This window comes from Camellia sinensis, chromosome 6 (assembly GCF_055761805.1).
Source record: "Camellia sinensis isolate YWXY chromosome 6, ASM5576180v1, whole genome shotgun sequence".
In the NCBI taxonomy this organism is placed as follows: Eukaryota; Viridiplantae; Streptophyta; class Magnoliopsida; order Ericales; family Theaceae; genus Camellia; species Camellia sinensis.
In genome coordinates, this window is record NC_138966.1 from 158,706,321 (window position 1) to 158,712,261 (window position 5,941).

Below are 5,941 nucleotides of genomic sequence, written 5' to 3' on the forward strand. Positions count from 1 at the left end.
GAAAGATTACAATAGAGGAGGAGCTCACACTCTCCTCACTCAGCCACTCACCCGTCTCCCTCGCTCACACCGAGGGAGACGGTCTCTCCGCCTCACATCTCTCGCACTCTTTGGTTCACGGTTTTCTTCCTCACTCACTTACTCCCTCTTTGGCCTCTCCTCTCAACCTCCATTTATAGGTGAGGGAGTAGGTGGGAGAGCCTTTGGGCAGCCTCCATCCTTGACTCTTCAAGATGGTTGGTGGCCACCAAGCTTGACTTGGTTGGTTGCCTTCCATTGTTGACCAAGGTGTGTTCCCATGGAAGAGCATCACCTCCTTCACATGGGGTGAATTCAACACAATCCACAATAAATTTGAATTCCAGATGTATTGTAACAACATTGACATGAGAGGTGCGGTAGGGAAAGTTGAAGCAGCGTCTGGGAACTTTTCAAGTCCTAGGTATTATCTTGTCAAACATGTCAATTTCTATGCCTATTACATTGGGGACCGAGTCATTGGCATGTACTTCAGGAGCAACTTGGATTCTACCATTGATATAACTGAAGATGCTGCTGTCAGAATCAAGTTCACTTATTCAGTCTTCTGGAATAGATTCAAACACCAGTCAGCTGATTCTATCTTCTGGAATGAAACCTTAAGGAACTATGTGTGGGCCACAGAGAAGCAAGGACAAAAGTTTTCCATTTTGTCATTCCTAGCCTTTACTTCGGCCATTGTCATCTGGGTTGGATTGCTTGTTGGAGGAACTGTGCCATACCTTAGGAGTTATCCCAAACGGTATCTCACAATGTTCTTTACCTTTTGATTGCTTAAGTTTCAAACATACTGTTTGTAACCTGTCGTCTTATATTGTGGCTGTCAAACTACAGGTGTTTGATAGATTCAAAACAAATTCACGGTTATGGATGCAGATGTCCTCCATACTCTTCCTTACTTGGTGCGGTCCTGGGCACCGGCACTCGGTAATTGATTCTGTAAGCTATTCTAAGCATTTCCAAACTCCGCATTCTTACTTCGGGGAAACAATCGAAACGTTTCGAATAACCTATAACGAATTTCACTATTGCTTCCATATCTGATGTTGACAAATTTGATCCTTAGAGGGCTTTAATATGGATGGATGCATGGATTTGCATATTATTTGTAGATCCTTATCCCAAGATATCCAGCAAAGTAGCGGCATAATATATTGTTTTTTGGATGTGGAAGTCAGTTCGTGTTTATGTGAGATGTCTGAAATGAAGAGCAAGTGTCTTTTTAATTGGGCTTCCTCTGTAACGATTAAGTTGTTTTGGTCCATGATTTTGTCTTTAATTTGATGCATCCAGAAATGTCACTGAAACTTTTACTTGTCTCTATCACCTATCCATATACAGAATTAGTCAAGTAATAAAAATGCTTATGATCCATTATTTCTCACATATGCAGAGTTTGAGTAAGGAGATGTAATGTTTAGATTCGTCACTTTCCACAAACTCCACATCTATAGCGACATCATCATTAATACATTTCGTAATAAAAATCTTTCAAATTTGATTTTCAGGTACGATGAGTTGTCCATTCAACGATTATAACTCCATCATTCTTTGATTTTTTATCAGAGTTTGCACCTTATTCGTACTGGCATGTAGAGGTGTTCTATAGCCCTGCAATCTTGAGGTAGTGGCTACTTGGATTCTTCTGATATATTCCTTCACATCTTTGATTTCTGGATATGTGGAAACTTCATTTCACACCAGTTATACTGCAATTGGATGGGTAACAGTTTAAATTATTTTGTATACAATTTATTTCCTTTTTTGATCATCCCCTTAATGATCTTTTCTAATCATGTGACAACTAATGATTTGTGCAGAAAGAATGCGTTTGCCAGACTGGGTTCCTGTACCTTGTCCCAGCCTTCTTAACACTCGTATTCTTGAACTCATTAGCACAAATAACTCTAGGGATCTCAGATCTACCTCAATTTGGCACCATGGTTGCGAATCTTTATCCATGAGGAAGTGTCACATTTTTGTTTTTAGGTGCAGGTGGGGTGACTGGGTATGCTTCTATACCTAGATCTCAATCCCCTTGTGCTACCAGAAGAATCCCAAGGGTGGTTCCTCAGATAATTCTTGGTACATGAAGACACCTGCTCAGATGTTTCTTGGAGGCCTTTTACCTTTCACTTTAATTTTCCAAGTTATGGACACCTTGTACGCAAGCCTGGGGAACCAAAGAGTCTGTGGCGCATTCAGCACTATGTTGACAGCCTTCAATATACTCATCTTCGCAACAATTTTTATGGGTATTGTTTCTACAGTGGCTCAACTTTCCAATAGAGATCAAGAATGGTAGTGGAGGTACTTCTCTGACAAAGTTCCTTCGACTTAGTTTGCTAGCTTTTGAATTCCTCGGTATAAAGGGTAACGTACTTCTGGATTGGTTAAATCTAGTATTAAATGGAATTTCCTGTTGAAGTATACTTCCAAAAGTCATAGGTTCTGCTCCCGATCCAGTTAATTGCTTGCTTTTTTTTGTTGCTCAAAAACAGTAATTTTTTAAATGCAAAGTACAGAAGAAAGAATGCAAATGGGGACTAAATGCAAAAGCACCAAACTGAGCTCTGGTATCAGATGTTCAGTCATCAATAATCCCAAAAGCTTAATCTGTTGAGAAATAGGTCGAACAATGTATACCAAGCTATATTCAAAACATAATTTATAGATGATCTGTTTTTCATTTTAAAAGAAAAATGATCATATCTATTACGTAAATTTTCACAGTTCATCCTAGCACAATTTTGAGAGGCTGTTAGGCATTATGCATAAGCATTCATATGTGGAATGAAGTGCAACACAGACTAGCTAATAACATATAGTCTAAAGAAAGATCTCCTTTTGGTTGAATTTCATTTTCAGGTTGTCATCCAATTCTTACATTTATGTTTGCTAAAACTGATTACTTGTGCTCTATGATCTGTCCTTACTGCAGGTCAGTGTTTCATGGTTATGACATCTACATCTATGTCAAAGCAAACAGGCAGCAGATTGATGTAATGAAGCTGCTCCTCCTTCTGGTCTATAATTCTTGCATATTCTAAGCTCTATTCCTGACTTGGAACAATTGGCTTCTACTCTTCTCTACTTGTTTTTTGCCTCTGGTATAGGGTAGCCCTGAAGAACAAATGATGGATGAACCGTTTTCATTATCCATTGTTCCACTGAGACTAGCCGGCTGATTCAATTAATCATTGTTTCTCAAAAGACACTTACCCCAGTTCCAACATCTGCAATAGTTGCCATTGGTGAACATAGCTAGCTAGGGGCCGGAGCTTTTAAATGACATGCTTTTTTATGCTAGTAGCATCACATATACTTTGGTGTTACACATGTATAGATTCTTCCAGATGCCTGATAGATATACAAGCATCTCAAAAGTGTACAAAACTACAAACTTGCTTTGGCTGTAATAAAACTGGACAAATTTACTTGCCTTTATTATCAATTTTTGTGTGTGTGTGTAATACAGCTATGCACACCATATTATTATAAGAAAAATAATTCAGCTGTGACATTGTTTGTGAGACTAGAACCCAGATATCACGCTTAATAAGGGAGTGACTCGTCAACTGGTAGCCTTATTCTTACAAAAGAGACTACGACCTTTGGTCATGGGTGGTGGTGGCAGAGTACTCATGCTTATGCCATTATGTTTGATCCATAGGCACTTACAAAGACTAATAATGATTAAAAACTTGAGCATTCACAAACTTCAAATTAAGTATACGTTTTGCATTTTGTGGAATTGAACCAGATTGAAATTTTTTATAGGTATTCTTAGACATTTAATGGGATATATTGTTATTTTTATAGTTGTTTTTACTTATTTCACAGTTCTCTCTCTCACATGTTGGGTTCCACCCCATGTGAGATCCCCACAAAAGTCCTGGTTCGAACTCCACACCAATACTCCCACCTCAACTATGTAAATTCTGTTCTGAAATGAAATTTAAAAAATAAAAAAAAATTGCCGAAGGTGAGATTTTTAGCTGCTTCAACTTCATTGAACTTTTTTACTTGTCATATATCTTATCAGAATTGTCCTTGATATCTTAAAAAATAGTTCACTTTTTTATGAGCAGAAAAGTTCCAACTCACTAGAAGCATCTGAAATTGAGAAGGACAGCCATGTGAATGGGAAGAACCCTAGAAGTGAATAAAGGTTCTCTACCGAATAATTCAATTTAGAAAGGATACTTTCTTTTGTCTTTTGGTTGGGAGGAACCTTGCCAAGGCAGGATTTTTTTGAGATGAATCCTACAGATTAAACCTTAATATCTGCGATCATTGCAAACTACAACTATCAATTAAATTCAGAAGATACTAATGAGAGTTGAACACGTCCGAATTTAGATTTTATTCTCAAGTGAGAGTGTGGCACTAAATGAGGAGTTGATAGAAGCCAAGAGGCCACGAATGCATGTTTGTCCAAAGGTGCCTTCCCTACTTTGTTTGCATGCTTAGGGCACCACATGTGTTCAAGAAATCAAAAAAATAAAAAATAAAAATATTATTGAAGCTTTTGGTAACTGATGATTCAAGCAAGGAAAGCAACTTGCGTGAAAAAAGGTTTTATCTATTTAAGACAAAGATGACAAGGAGATAGAGTTTGGTCGATGGTGGTTACTACAAGTTGGGATGATGATTTTGCTACCACATACTTTGGCATCAGAAAGGAAAGAGAGAGAAAGATCCTCTTACCCCTCTCATGTAACCAAGTGAACAATGGTTGGCATATACTTTTGGCTTGGCAAGGTTTAATTTACTTTTTGACGCAATCATTTAAGTATTTTTTGTAAATCTTAAAAACAATGATATCGGATTAGAAAAAATAGTATGAAAACAGCAAAAAATTAAAATGTATGAATCATATTTTAGATGTGACTCACCATACGCTATATTTGAATGTACAATATATGTTTAACTTTCTAATCACTCTTTTAATTATGTAACTTTGTCCTAATAATTAGAAAACCACTTTTGCTAGCTATTTTTAGAGCTCATTTGGTTTAGTCCACCACCCTCTCCATATTTCTTCTCCAGATACCATCTTGTGGATAGGGTGTTGTAAGGATGGCGTGGAGTTTTGGGAGTGGCTGAAGGAGGTTTGGGGAGGGACAGGGGTGGTTGGGATGGACCAAGTGATGGCAAGGAGAGTTGTCGGAGCTAGGAATTGACCGAATCTAGTGACGGCTGGGTCCGAGTTTGAGAGATTAAAACTTGAGATAAAATTGAAATGTTTATATAAAAGTAAAATTTAAAAAAAAAAAAAATATTAAGGAGTAGGGGTCTATCTTTCAAATTAAACGTCAATCATCTAATTATTTTGAAGAAAAAAATAAGTATTTTATTTTTTAATTTCAATTAAATTTATGGAAATACATAGTTACTTGAATGATAAAATTAATTACTGTATTTGGTTTTAATTTTTAAAAAATTATATATTTTATTTTTTGTATTTTTAAAAAAAAAAAATTAGATACACCTTACTTAGATTACTTAGATATATCTAAAAAGTAAAATATTTATAAAAAAATATTTTAAAAAATCAATAAATATATAAAAATATGAAAATATTTTGAATTTTCATTTTTTTTTTTTGTATTTTTAATAGTTAGTGAATTTTTTAAATATTATACTTTTTAATGTATTTATATTAGTTGTATTTAAAAATTAGAAATATATATATATATAAAATATTAAAAAATTAATAAAAAAAAAACATACAATGTGTTTGGTTTGAGTTTTCTGAATTAAGTTTTTTGAAAATTGACTTTTTTGATTTTCGTGTTTTTTTGTTTTTAGTGAATATTTTTTAAATTTTAAACATTTTTTTTACTTTTTTAGATGCACCTTACTTAGATGTATCTAAAAAGTAAAAAATTTGTGAAAA

The 5,941-nt window shown here is 35.2% G+C and overlaps 1 long non-coding RNA gene across 1 annotated transcript; it reads left to right on the top strand.

Moving 5' to 3' along the window:
- The first annotated feature begins 345 nt into the window (after positions 1-345).
- LOC145792442 (uncharacterized) lies at positions 346-3,486 on the top strand. The gene is made up of 4 exons (XR_014331842.1): positions 346-978; positions 1,606-1,762; positions 1,860-2,349; positions 2,981-3,486. It is a non-coding gene; the product is annotated as an uncharacterized LOC145792442 (long non-coding RNA).
- The last annotated feature ends 2,455 nt before the right edge of the window (positions 3,487-5,941 follow it).